At 31.8% G+C, this 14,777-nt stretch overlaps 1 pseudogene; it reads right to left on the minus strand.

Moving 5' to 3' along the window:
* Nucleotides 1-12,290: 12,290 nt before the first annotated feature.
* Nucleotides 12,291-14,332, minus strand: LOC149540585 (uncharacterized; annotated as a pseudogene).
* Between the last annotated feature and the right edge of the window lie 445 nt (nt 14,333-14,777).

Raw genomic sequence — 14,777 nt, forward strand, 5'->3', positions numbered from 1 at the left:
TTTAAAATCTAATCCTCATAAAAAAGGGCTACTAGTCTTTTTTGATGGCTTAACAAAGCAACTATGTGGAAAAACTTACATAATTTGGTTTTAACCATTGTTTCATGTAATTGGTGACCTAAATAGACTATTACCATGTGTTGGAGTCTCCCTTGGTCATTTAAAGAAGTTTAAGGTTATTTTCACAAAATTGGTCAATTTGTGCATTGTGAGCAACTTGTGATAAGTTGTCTTGTTCATAGGGTTCTCTAGTGATTAGGGTTTTCCTTGTTTGGATGTAGGGTTATGATAACCTAGTATCATCCTTGTAGCACTTTTGATTGGTTCTTTCACATTTGAGCATCTTGTCAAGAGGTTTTGTTGAAGGGCTTCAATGAAGAGGGTTTTTGGACTAGTTGATCACCTTGTATTTAGTCCCACTAGGCTCCATTGCATCATAAAACCTGCAAGCACTAAGTTATGGATTAAAAATAAAAAATACACATAATATAACAAGATGAAAATAATAATTATTTCTAAAACCCCCTTAACAACTTAAGAAATCATCTCTATGAAGAAAATAAAGGATATTTCACAAGAATTTTCATCAAACCCCTTAATGGAAGAATTAAGTTATGCATATTTGGAAAAATCTTAGAATGGATAAGATAAAGCCAAGGTTAAGTTCACAAAAAGAAATTTTGTCATAGGCAAGGTCATGGAGGAAATTATTATTTTTGTACTAATATCATCTTTTTGGAGTATGTGTACTTGCGCAATCAATATAACCATGATTCTATAAGGATTTGATGGATTGAAGATTGAAAAGATATAGTAGAGAAATTTAAAGTAATTTCAAAAGTTTCTAAGGAGATTTGAGAAATTGTTTGCAGAAGCCTTAATTTATGATTTTCTAAAGGTATTTATCAATTTTTGTAGTTGTCTATTGAATCATATTTGAAGTTAATTTTGTGTAAATAGAAATTCCAATAGCGTGTGATGTAAGAGAAAGGCCTATGTATAAGTTCAAGAAGAATCCTTTTGTGTCTTTGGGAGATGATCCGACATGAGCATTCTCTCAAATTCCAAATAGGGTTTTGTATGTGGAAGTTGTGTGTGCTTACATACATTACAAATTTGAAACTATTAGAGATTTTGATATTCATGAGGACATGAGAAAAGAATACAACAATGGCCTATCTTTCAAATAAGGGTATGAACATTTGGCACAATTTGACATCACAAAGCATATATTTTATGAGGAATTTGATCAACATGAATGGACTAGGGAAATATTAAGAAGAAGTCACGATGGGATGTCTTGGGTAGGTGATATTCCTATGATGATTAATAATAAAATGATTCATAATTTGACTTGATTATTTAATGAAGGAACTGTACCTATGGATGATAAGAAAGTCAAGAATTTGGTGGAAACTAACACTAAGGAAAGATGGGATGGAAGAGGTAGAGAGTAAACCAAGTCAAGAAGATTGATGTAATGCTAATCAGAAAGATAATTAGGTATAAAATGAATTAATATTTAAGACCTAATACAATATTAGTTGGATTCATACATGCATCTTATAAGATGACAGTTGAGAAGGAGAAGGTTAATATGTGTGAAATCTTCAAACAATAATTGATTGACAATCTTGATAGGATAGAGAAGGGAAATTATGTACCTTTAAAATTTGAATTATTACTAACATAGTGTGGGAGGACAAGGAGAGAGAAAGGGCCCTATGGCAAGATTCCTTGGTATGCCAATCTTTGAGTGGAATTTAGATAAATGCTTAATGGAATTGATCACTCACTACTTTTATAAGTGGCTTATAGAAAGAATTATTGATAAAATATCTAAATTGATAAAACCATTCCAAATTGAAATAAAATAGAGAATGGGAACACCTTCTTTACTTGTGGATAAGTATAAGGATGAAATTTTCTTCATGGTGGAAATATATTTCACTTATATCGAGGCAGTTGAACCTTAGATAAAGTATATAGATCCTATAGGATATGAAGTTATAGAAGAAATGGTTGAAGGTTATGTGATGTTAATTCTAGAGCCTAAGAAGGATGAGGAATGTCCTAGATGGATGAAGAAAAGTATGTAGAAGTGAGAAATCAGCTCTATGGTAAAGATATTCAAAATAAAGTTGATAAGAAATTATACAAAATGATAAAGGAGTTAGGAATGACTAGAGAAGAATTTAATGATGTAAAGAAAACAACATTTGAAATAAGGACTAGTGGTCAATCTAAAATTTTATTTGTCAAACCACTTGCAATTGGCATCACTCCTAGCACACCTACAATATTAGTGACACTTACAATAGTGACATAAAAAGCTACACTTGAGTAATAGTTAAGATAAATCATGTACACAAGCTCCACCTACACCTACTATAAGGTCTAAAAGGACCTCAACTTCATAAAAACCATCGGTTGCTATAAAGATAGAGGTTGTACAATAATATGAAGAAGAACCCAAGAAGAGAGTTAAATATATGGCCACCAGACCTGGACCAAAAAAGAAACTTGAGATTGAGATTATTTACAAAGGAAAGAAGAATCAAAGTGAAGAGAATGTTACATCAATAGAGAAACCTAGAATGAGAGGGTAAGTTACAATGCCTAAAGAACATAGGATTTTTTGTGTTTTTTTGGTTTGCTATCTTTTTATGTTATCTTTTGTGTGCAGGCCTTTCATTGTTGGCTCTATTGTTTTTGGGTTGTACTTTCCTAGGCTGTAATGTATAATCTTTAATCTCTTTTGTACAGGGTTTCAAGGACCCTTCAAAACCCATTTTCTTAACAAATAAAAATGCCTAAAGAATAGTCAAAGGATGATCAACCATAAAAAGGAAGTAGCAAAAAGAAAAGGAAAGGGAAGCCTAAAACATGTAAGATGAATGAGATATTGATCATGAATGGTGGTAACTTAGAAAAGTTAAAACAATTATATGATAACTATGATGCTATGCAAAAGAGAAACCTAGAAGAACTTGTCATAAAATACATTATCAAGTTTAAGACACACTTTATTAGTTTGAATGGAACATTACCTGAAGAAACTTATGAGAGACTAAAAAAATAAATGTTGAGGGTAGTAGAGGATGAGAAAAAGTTAAGAGAACTATGTATTAACAATTTTTTTAATTATAGGCAGTGATGAATATTTTGAAAAGATAAAGAAAAAGGTATACCCACTCTTGAGACACAAGATGAGATATATAAGAATAATGGGTGAACATTATGAAGAGGTAAGAGAAGAGACACAAAAGAAATTTTATTAGGTATTAAGTGAGCCTGATGTCTTGCAACCACTAGCACCTCCAATGAAAATAGTAGAAGAAGAACAATCACGACAAGAAATTTTAGTTATGGACAAAGATCAGATTGATAATAATTCTATGTACATATATGGTGTACAGATCATAGTTGATACAAAAATGGACCTCTTTAAGGATTATTTGGAGATTTCATTTGGTAATGTGGTAAGTGATAATGTTGTAGACTACTCCAATAGTGATGATGAAAGAAATGATGAGAAATGATGCAATGAAATGATAGTAAGTATTTCATGAAGTGAGGAATAAACTCAAGGATTATTTTTGACTTGGACACATCAAATCTTGACAATATTAGCACCCATAGTTGAGAACACAATCATTAATTCTCTAGTGCAAGGTCAAAAAGAACAAGAAAAAGGAAAATAAATGAAGAAAGAGAAAGAAGAAAAGAAGGAAGAAGAAAGAGTTGAAGAAGAGATGAAAGAAGGAAAAGATAAGAAAGGTATGATGGATATGAAACTATCATAGACCTTAGTTAAATAGAGGACTCAAAAGGAGGATAAAACAAATAAAGAGAGACAAATTATATTTTTGCAAACACCTCCAAAGGAAATTAAAACTACAACAACAAGAAACTCAAAATCACCTCTTAAAGAACTATTCACATATTTTCCACAAGATATTACACATGTGTTTGATGGAAACATGGATATATAGAAATACATATAGTTTTCAGCATTTTCTATTGGGAAAATTGCAAAACAGTTTGGTAAAATGAGAAAAAAATGCACAAAGATTACTATAACAGGCCATAGAGAAACTATAAAATACATTACCTTTCAAAGTAAAATTGAGGGAGAAGAAAGTAGAGAAAATCATAGAATAATTTGATAGTCACTATTCTACTATGGAAGAAACTGTAAAAATCAAGATACAAGAAGAAAATGATGCAAATTTGTTTAACATAGTGAGTAAAAATATCAGAAATCATTTGACAATGTTAGATGCCTACATAAAGGAAACAAGGAAATGTATCATTGAAGGAAATAATTTATATGTTGAATTTTATTTAGCACATAAATAAACATCTTCTATTGTAGATGCAATAAAGGATATAGAAAATGAAAATGAAAAGTTGATTGATGACTTGAAGAATAAAGAGGTCAAACTAATTGATTTTGATCAACATATTGGAAGAATAAGTGATGAACTTAGAATGTTGCAGCATTACAAGGTATATTGAATAAATTAAATTTGCTCTTAGATAACTTGATTCCTAAGGTAAATGTGATTTAGAAACAACTTGATACTATTTTGGATGCTAAGACATGTTGTGAAAAGTTTTCCTATATAGACTTTAATGCAGTAGAGTTGACACAAGGATGAAGATATCACAAGGAGAAATCCAAAGCTTTTCTAAGAGAAACACACAAAAGCTTAGTCAAATAAATAAGAAGGAACATGATGCTATATGAAACAATTCAATAATTGTAATAATTTAACTTCACATATAAAATTGGCAACATACCTAGTTGTGCAGCCTTTTTGGGTGAGCTCTTATAAAGAATAATAATTACAATTTGGATTGTAAGATCACATCTTCTATCTCCAAATCTAAATCTACCATCTAAATCTTCCTTCCTACATCTAACCAAGATTCTTATTGTTAGAATAATTTAGAATAACTAAGAGTGGGGGGTGGGGTGAACCCGTTTTCCTCAAGTCTATATGTACCAATTAAACTTTTAGACTCTTCAACTAACTTAGGTCTAAACATTTAGTAGCTTGGTCTCTATGGCAACTTATCAATAACATAAAACTTGCAGTCCACTATCCCAATAATAACAAACTTGTAGAATGTAAAACATTAATAGTAATCTAAAGTGAGCTCTATTAGGATCCAACCTTGTTAAAGGTTACAATACACATTGTTAGTTGTGGCCTTGTTAAAGGATTTAAACATGTTTTGTGTGAGTGGCCTTCTAAGAAGAATTAATAATATTCCATTAGAATGTCACTTTGATTAAATGATTTACAAATGATTGTTAGGTCAACCTTGATTAAAGGATTTTAAAATGATACAATGGTTAGAAATTAACAACATGTTAATTTGAATAAATACACCTCACTTTGAAAATATAGATCACAAATTTGGTTCAATAGCTAGCTCATTGATTGGCCTCCATTAACATCTCCATCACTAATTTTCTTGGTAACCCTTCAAAAAATCACTCTTCACCTCAACATAATCAACAAAATCAACAACTACTCCAACCTTGTTAAGGTCTACTTAACCTCTGCCAACCTCTTTAGATTAGCCCTTACACCTCCTTAAATAGGTAGCTTGATCTGTTGTCACTTAAACACTACCATTAATCTTAGGCTTAGGTTAGATTCATCAAATCCTTCCATCTTTTCATTTCCTCCTTCTTATAGACACTTCTCCAAGATTTTCATTGAATCCATGTATATAAATGCTCAAAAATGGTTTCCCTTCAATTAAATGTTCTAGCCCATCAATTCTTATCTTCAACACATTTTCCATATTCTAAGAATTCAACTATGTTGGCTAGGAAATGAGATTCCTTTACAAATTGTAAAATGTTGTCACTCAACTAACACTATGTTCCTTGGCCTCACTCATCACTAGATAACTTGATCATCACTATATTGACTTGCTTGACTTACACTATCATCACTTAGTTCAATTACTAGCACTCAGTCCAACTTCTCTATTACTTTGTCTTTTACCAACACCTAGTCAACACTAAATTTTCTCAAATTCCATTGTTTACTCACTCAGCATTACCATAGCTTAGCTTCAACTATAAGTTCTTTAATCTTATTCTTTCAATCTTTCTTAAGGATAATTATCATCTCTTCTAGGCTTTAATAAAACTATCTTATCTACTTAGTGTTGTGATTAAACAACACATTATCTTGCCAAAGTCTAATTGATCAAGTGCCCATCGTAATTCCACGTAACTCGACCTTTCCACTAGGTCCTCTTTTTATATCATCTTCTCAAATCCTCTTCATCAATCATCTTGATATGACACTCTACTCATGTAGCAACTATCTCACCAATAAGGTTTAACATCAATGAAAACATAACGATTGTTCCAATTGTAGTTCTAGTAATCTTCCTCTCTGACATTGATGGCAACACCTCTAGTTACCATGCAATCCAAAAAAAAATTCTTTCTTCAAGAACCTCTGTCTATGTTAAATATTAGATCTTCATTAGTATCCTTAGTTTAATTTTGAATCTCATCCATGTAGCTCTTATATGTAACACCTTTAATAGCACTCCAACATGCCCCCTCTATCATATTAGAACATGAAATACAACTTCCTCTTTGATATACAACTCCTAAACTTCTTCACTATCTCTTGATGGTAACACCTTTTCCATACTTCTCTCTCTTTACTCATGCTTCCATGGTAACAACATAATATATCTCTCCCTTTGATATAAATAGAGAAGACACTTCCATACCATCCAAATAACACTTCCATACTCAACTATCAACTAGATACCCCAACATCTTTAGTTACCTTTGAATCATACTTCTTCAACATGTAAATATCTCTTGGTTAGTTCTTTGAACTAGGATCATTTTTCATCTTTCTTATGACTTATTCAACATCTTGTGCTTCTTACTTTATAGCTTTAGGAAAGTCCTAAAGTGTGACTCTCTACATTAACTTGTAAGATATTCTTATTAACATAATTGACATAGAGCTCCATCTCATCTTAAGTAGCCTCAGTTAGGGGAATCACCCCTAGTTTACCTCTTAGATATTCATGTGCAGCCTTAGGTAAATATTTTATGGATATATCAACAATATGTTCCTTTGTATTCACATACTCCAATCTTACTTTTTGTCTTGTACCAACTCTATCAAGTAATGATACTTGATAGAAATATGCTTGGTCTTAGTGTGCATTACAAGATTCTTGGATATTTTTATAGAACTTGTGTAGCTACAGAATATAACAGCTATTTTAGTGATCTCTTCCTTTATTTCTTTCAATAATTGCTTGATCTACACTATGTTAGAACAATTAAGTGCAACAACTACATATTCAATTTCAATTTTGGATTGGGAAATACAATTTTTGTTTTTACTTGTCCATGAAACTAGTCTTTTTTCTAGAAAGAAAAGATCTACCACTTAGACTCCTTTTGTCATCAATATTACCAGTCCAAACTGCATCAATTTACACTTTCAATTCAAACTTTTCATTCTTCTTGTAATACAAACCTTAATCTTATGTTCTTTTTAGATATCTCGATAGTCTTTTTATTGCCATCATATGACTCTCCTTAGGATTTACATAAAATATAGTATCAATCCCAACTACTAGTGCAATATTCTATCTATTATGAGCAACATATTGCAACTTTCCAATCATTGATCTATACAAGGTTTGGTTTACATAAGTAGAATCATCATTCTTTGAAATTTTATGTCCAATAGTAATGGGTAATTTAACTAGTCTTGAGTCTTCCATACCAAAATTTTTCAATATCTCCTTGATATATTTTGATTGAGTAATGTAGATACCTTTCTTCATTTGATACACTTGCAAGCCAAAAAAAAAAGTTCTCCAAACATAGACATCGCAAAATATGTTCTCATTTTATCTGCAAATGACTTACACAATGCATCATCTCCTCCAAATATGATATCATCAACAAATATCTTAGTTAATATTATCTCTTTAGCAGACTTAGTCTTCAAGTATAAAGTTTAATTGTTATTTGTCCTTGTAAAACAAATCTTCATGACCAAATATGTATGCAATCTTTCATACCAAGCTTTAGGGTCTTGTTTCAATCCATGCAAAGCTTTGTACAACTTATGCAACATATCTCTATTGTTTGAATAAAAAAATCCTTTAGGTTGTTCCATCTAGACTTCTTCCAAAATTTCATTTAGAACTGCAAATTTGACATCCATTTGATATATTATGAATCCTTTGTAAGAAACATATGCAAGAAGTGTTAAGTTTATAGTTACAGTTAGATTCATATGATCATGTGTTGCATTATTGATGATAATATAAATATTTATTTATATATTATATATAATGTAATATATTACATATATTATATAATATAATATATATAATAATGTATATATTATAAATATGGTTAGTTATATTATTTTATGCTAACTAATGATGTTTAGACCATGGAGACTTGTCTCTTCAAGAGAAATGTCTCCTTCTCTCATACTTATAGGAGATCCAAATTTGAATTTGAAAAATATCTACAAAAATGGAAATATAATTACATTTGTAGAAACAATCTTAGTTACTCAACATGGTAACAGAGCCAAGCTACAAATGTGAGGAGTTGAACCAAATAGGAAAAGAAAAAGATCAGACCCAAGAAGAATGTTGTATAAGGATCAAATAAGAAAGAATGATTTTTTTTTTAAACCTATGGTAAAACACTCATACATTTATGGCTGGTCTCTACAAGTGCATGTTTTGTGGAAGCAATTGTGTAGGAAAGTTAGTGAAGATGTGAAGAATAGGGCCGATTTGCACATTCCTTTGTATTTATCTTAAGTCAAAAGTGAAGGAGGAAGGATTTATGCAAACTAAGGGAACATTTAGGTCCTTTTATCATCAAGACATTCATGATGGAAAAGATAAGGATCAACCCCCCCTATTATGGAACACATGACTTTGATGACAACTAAAATATGAAAGCTAAGATAAATATATATGGGTGTATATATATAGAAGCATCAGACAACTCTCTAGCAAACTTGAATTAATATCAACAAGTGCACAGGGGCTTCATAGGCCACATCAATGATAATATGGAGATAAGCATCTATTTCATTATATTTAAATGTATATTGATATAGAATTGGTTAGGAAATTTATTGGATATTAAGAAATATTATAATTGATGTTTGTCTCTAATTCACTCATTTGTCTCTCGTACAAGTCATTTAAAATTTGAGATTCTTATGGAATGTAATTATGTGGGATTTGTAAACATGTTAGCCACAAAAGGGTTAATATTTTTTTATTCAATTCATTTGGATGAAAGTGTTCTTGCAAAGTGTTAAATTGGTGTCAATACTTTTCTCTTCTACATCTCTTGATGGTGTTTAATGATCTTTAGAATTTATTAGTTGGACAAGTATTCTTTTATGAGTAAGCCTCAAAAAATATAATATTTTTTTGTTTTTCCTTGCCCCTTGTATCTTGCATAGTATCAAGATAGCCAACACTTGCACTAAGATAATGTTATTTTACCCATTTGCAAGTCATACTAAGGCCATAGCCTAATTCAAATTAAGGAGTGGGTAGAAGAAGTCATTGTAAATTAAATAAATTAGTTCATAACATTAAGGAAACCAATAAGGGACATTACATGATGTTAAGAAATTCCCTCCAAAATTTTATGATTGAAAAAAATTAATGATATCGAGGAGGGACTTGTATAAATCCAATCCAATGGATTTGTCCCAATAAGATAAATTTTATTTTGAGTAAAATTTCAAATTATTCTATTGTAAATATCTTGTACTTGTATTTCAAAACTATTTACTCTAATCTTTTCGAAGAATGTTATTACAAGAAGAGAACGATTGAAATTTAGAGGGAGACTGACAATTAAGGCAACCTAAAAAGGGAAGTAGCATATAGAGGATATGATTTAGTCAACCTTTAGTGATATCAATCATATTGATTTAGAGGGAGTAAACCATGTTGTAATGGAATCTTTAGTGATTGATAAATTGTAATAGTCAAGAGGACTATAATTCATGCAACTATGTGATTTTAATGGGCCTACCTCTTGTGTACATCATAAGAAATTGGTGACTTCAATTAATTCATCTATGAGCCTCTCTTTTTGATAAATAAAACTTGATCCACATTTTGTAGAGTCATTCAAGTGGCACAGTCATACTCAATCAAGATATTGGCATATTGTGGATGAGTTTGTGTTCGCTTATAGTATTAAGTTAAATGAATGTTTAGAATTTCAATGGATAAGAAGAGCAAGTTATAACTTAGTGTTGGTAAACATATTTGTCCTTTCTTGTTCCTTGTGACAATATGACTCTTAATGCCCAAATGCTAAACAACATCTGCTTACAATAGTTGAAAAGCCATCTTCTAATTACTAGCTTTTCTCTGAATTTATAGGTACAGCTCCCTATGTGGATGATTTTCAAAGAATTATGTTTTGATTCTAAACTAATGTGAGGTATGCTCTTATCCTAAGAGTAGAAGAGGCTAACCAAACTAAGTCTAACCAGAGCTTAATTCAGGCAAGAAAAACTTTCTAATCTATAAACCAAGCAATAGAACTCACAAATCTTATGAATCCGTATACTCAGCATTTAATTAACCTACAACAAATACTAACAGAAAAATAAATGAGATGATTAAAGAATTCTAATGGATCTTCCTCTGAATACCCCAAAGCACATCCTACTATGGTTAATTCATATCCTCATGACAAAAGAATAAAACATCTTTTATCTCCTTCTATAATTCGGATTTAAAAGAAAGACACATAGAAGCAATGACTAATTAAGTGGAATAGAAAACCATTGACATAAAATCCTCTTTATTGGCTCTACAATATCAAATTTGATACATCAACAATTTTACCGACCCCTATATGCAATGGAATGAAATACCTAAAGTAACATGCCCTTTCTTTCCCTTCAACTCTTTGACTGTATGCCAGAAAAAGAAGAGCCCTCTTTTCAAAAAAGAATCTACAATAAATAATACTCTTCCATAACCCTTCAGTTGCTCTTCCATTTTAGAACTGACTGTTCAGTATCTCTAACTCTTCTCTTCTTTCACCACTTTTCTTGTCCTTTTATCTTTCTACTTGGTCTACATGTCTATCTTTTAGTTCCATTTGTAACCAATTTTTAGGAAAGAAATATTCTTATATCATTAGGAGACCAAGAATTGTATTTTCAAGTATTTCCCTTTTCTCTTGAGCCTTTTGCTTTCTTGGCTTTTTAATCTTTTTGAAAATCAAACTTGAGGATATGTAGCTGTATAATATTTGATGGTATATGCAATTCTTTTGATTGGACATCACTGGTGTTCTGTAGCTTGAACTAGTGCCCGAGTACACGAGTTTCTCTTTCTTTCATTGTTTTGTTTATTGCACAACCCTTCTGTCAATACATCCAAATCAATTCTAAAAGCCTAGATGAATATATACAAAGCCAAAATACCCGCTCTTGACCCAAAAAAACATTGAATTATTGAATGCTAAAGACTTTATCTTCATCCACATCTGGTATATCCTTAAAAAGAGATATCACAACTGAGAAAAAGAACATGAAAACCATAGCAAATAACAATGGCTTGGTTAAAGTTACTATTCTCCTGTATACAAAGCTCTACAAAATGTAAATGAGGCCTTTGCCACAGACCTCCTCTTCTCCACCATAACACTACCATTGCTTGAACTATTTGGCATTGCTACTTGAATAGGTACTGCATACTGAATTAAATGCAAATCTCTAATGAAGACTTTAAATTTCTTAACTTAGAGTTTGCAGAAATCCACAGCTTTTGAAAATGGATGATGTTCAGCTTAATGACTTGAAGTGAAGATCGTCATGACCTAGAAGAGGTCCCTATAGCTGCTAAGATTCAATGTCCATTCAGCATATATTCTTCTCAGGAATGCTCAAAATTATATGTGATTAGATTCTTGATCTCCAAGCTATCTGGTAGCATTGTTGTTCATCTAATCTTCAACCATATAGTCTGTAAGAGACTATTAATAGAGAGAAAAAGCTATATGAGCTAGTGTAGAACTTTCAAGCAAAATTAGTTTTGCCTTCTACAATATCCTCAATCTAAGCTGGCACAATGAATGCATAGGATCATGCTTATTGAATCTTTGGAGGCGTGAAAACATTTTGGTTATATCTTTGTTAACCTTCCAAATGATCACCGATGGATTGAGACAAATGAAGGAGTATTCAGCTAATAATTCATCGCCAAACATCTACCAGAATATTCTTCTTGTTTTCCTGAATCAATAACATTGATCTCTCCAGACCAAGTGCATGCCGAGGAGAAACTTGTGACAATCTCCATCTTATGTCAGGACTTGTTCCAAGATCGGTACTACCATGGATATCATGAGTTTGACTGTCGATCTCAGCTGTAGTTGATAGATATCCGATATAACTATTATTGGAGTCACCAAAGTCTTTGGTGGGTTTTCATGAATAGATGGTGAAAGATGTATTGAAACATGAATTTCTCATGTCCTTCATTTCTCATATAATGGTTTCAAAATCTAAGCCTTCATATGAAAATAATTCATATTGAATATGTGTTTCAAGTTTAGAATCCATGGAGTTATCAAAATTTAATTTTCTTCACTTTGGGGGAAAATGTTAAAATAGCTTCTCCTTTTCCTTGCGGAAAATGAACAAACTGCTTCTTCTTGCAAAAAATAGGAATTTGGCTTCTCCTATAGAAAATTAACATTTGCCTTCTCCCACAGAAAATGAACATGAGAAGTCATTTTTCGCTAGAGCAACTTCTTTGTCCTTTTCACCATTCCGCGTGTTATTTCCAAACAGCTAGTGCCATGCAAAATGAAATAATAGCTGAAAGCCAAATAGCATATAAGGTTTACTATGAATTCCAACTTCATAAATCAAGATTCTCTATGGGCCTGAGTTCTTTATTCCTTTTGTTATTTGCATGTGGTCAAATGGGAGTGACTCCCTTAAGTTCAAATCTAAGGCTCCATTCAATAATGAAATATCTAAATCTGCATTCAACTATTTTTTGAGGCTGTTATGTTCCCTACCTCCCTTAACAAACCAAAAGATCCTCAAAGGAGAATGGTTTGTATCTGTAACTAATCTACCATTTACATCTATATTGCAAGGAGAAACATTACATTTCACACTTACATTTGTTTTGGCCAAGTAGATGCACTTCGCAATGCCAAAGTCTAACAAATGTGCTTCAAAGTTATCATCTAAAAGAATATTAGATGTCTTCACATCCCTATGAAAAATGCATGGGTTGCAGTCATGAAGATATGCTAATCCTTCTACAGCACCATGAGCTATCTTTAGACGATTATCCCAGTCTAGTTTAATCTTCTTTGATGTTCCATGTAGGATGCCCCAGAGACTCCCATTTACCATGTAGTCATAGAATAGCAGATTCCCATGTGGAGAAAGTGAATATCCATGCAAACTTAAAAGATTCTAATGCTTGATACTTCCAACTATTTCTAGCTCAGTTTCAAATTCTCACAAGCTTTGCAGACAGTGACTGTATAGTCTCTTTATCATATTTGGCTTACAATTCTTTAAAATACATTTATAAATAGTGCTTATAATATCATAGCCAATTATGTATTTCTCATTTAGATTTTTGATAATTCTCATAATGTCATCATAAAGTGCAGGGCCATGTCCATGTGAAGTATGTTTAATCTCAAAGAACCTTGATCTATTGTGTATTCATTAAAATTTCCTTCCAATTGTCCATCCTACAAGAGAATTATGTGCATCATAGAAGATAACGGATGTTTGAACTATCTTATGAAGTTTGGAGGAGCTGGCTAAAGAGAAACACTAGAACTATTGCTATTAATAGAGAATTCATCCATTTCATTGTTTAGCACTATACTAGTCTTCTGAGAAAGCAACTTAACCCCAAAGTATGAATTTGTAGTGTTGGTGATGGAAACAACATTACGATCTACGTCAACAATGGAAAAAAAATGGCTGGTGCCATGGTCATCAATTTCATTCCACTTGCTGCCATAGTGAGAAGGATCAAAGGTCATATTATTATAGATAGTTTTCTTCAGTTCTACAACAAATTTTGGGGACAGTGTGTCAGATAGAACATTTAAAACATTGACAAAATCTAGATCACCAAGATCCATCATCACAGCAAACATATGCTGAAATGCTGCAATCATTCGATGTAGGGACAACACTCCATAGGATGCTGATGGAATCCCATATCTCGTGATTATGTTCAGAACTAATATCATTCCTGCACCACTAGAAGATGGAGATGACATCTGTCACACTGCCATACTGTCCTTATTTCATATTTTTTGCATTTTTAAATTCCTATTACAATAGGACCATCACCTCTAAAGGAAATTACTTGTTTTGAATGTAGAAAGAATGCAAACATAGCTCTGTCACTACAACCTCTACTTCTCTATAACTAATGTATTTGTTAAAAATGAGAGAAGTTTCATCAACAGAACTACACACACTATCTTGAGGAGAGGAATTCTAAATATTACAATGCCAATTCTGTCATTACATCAGTCACCTGAAAAATTTCCTCTGCAGATGCTTGGATATCATAATTCACAATCATCATTCTTCTACTAAAAAGATCATCAATAGGAGCATATTATCTTAGCCAGGTTGGGATCTATAACCTACCCACTATGAAAAGACCTTTAGAATAACCCAATTGGC

This window comes from Cupressus sempervirens, chromosome 9 (genome assembly GCF_028749045.1).
Source record: "Cupressus sempervirens isolate cs-2001-9-10 chromosome 9, ASM2874904v1, whole genome shotgun sequence".
Classification (NCBI taxonomy): Eukaryota; Viridiplantae; Streptophyta; class Pinopsida; order Cupressales; family Cupressaceae; genus Cupressus; species Cupressus sempervirens.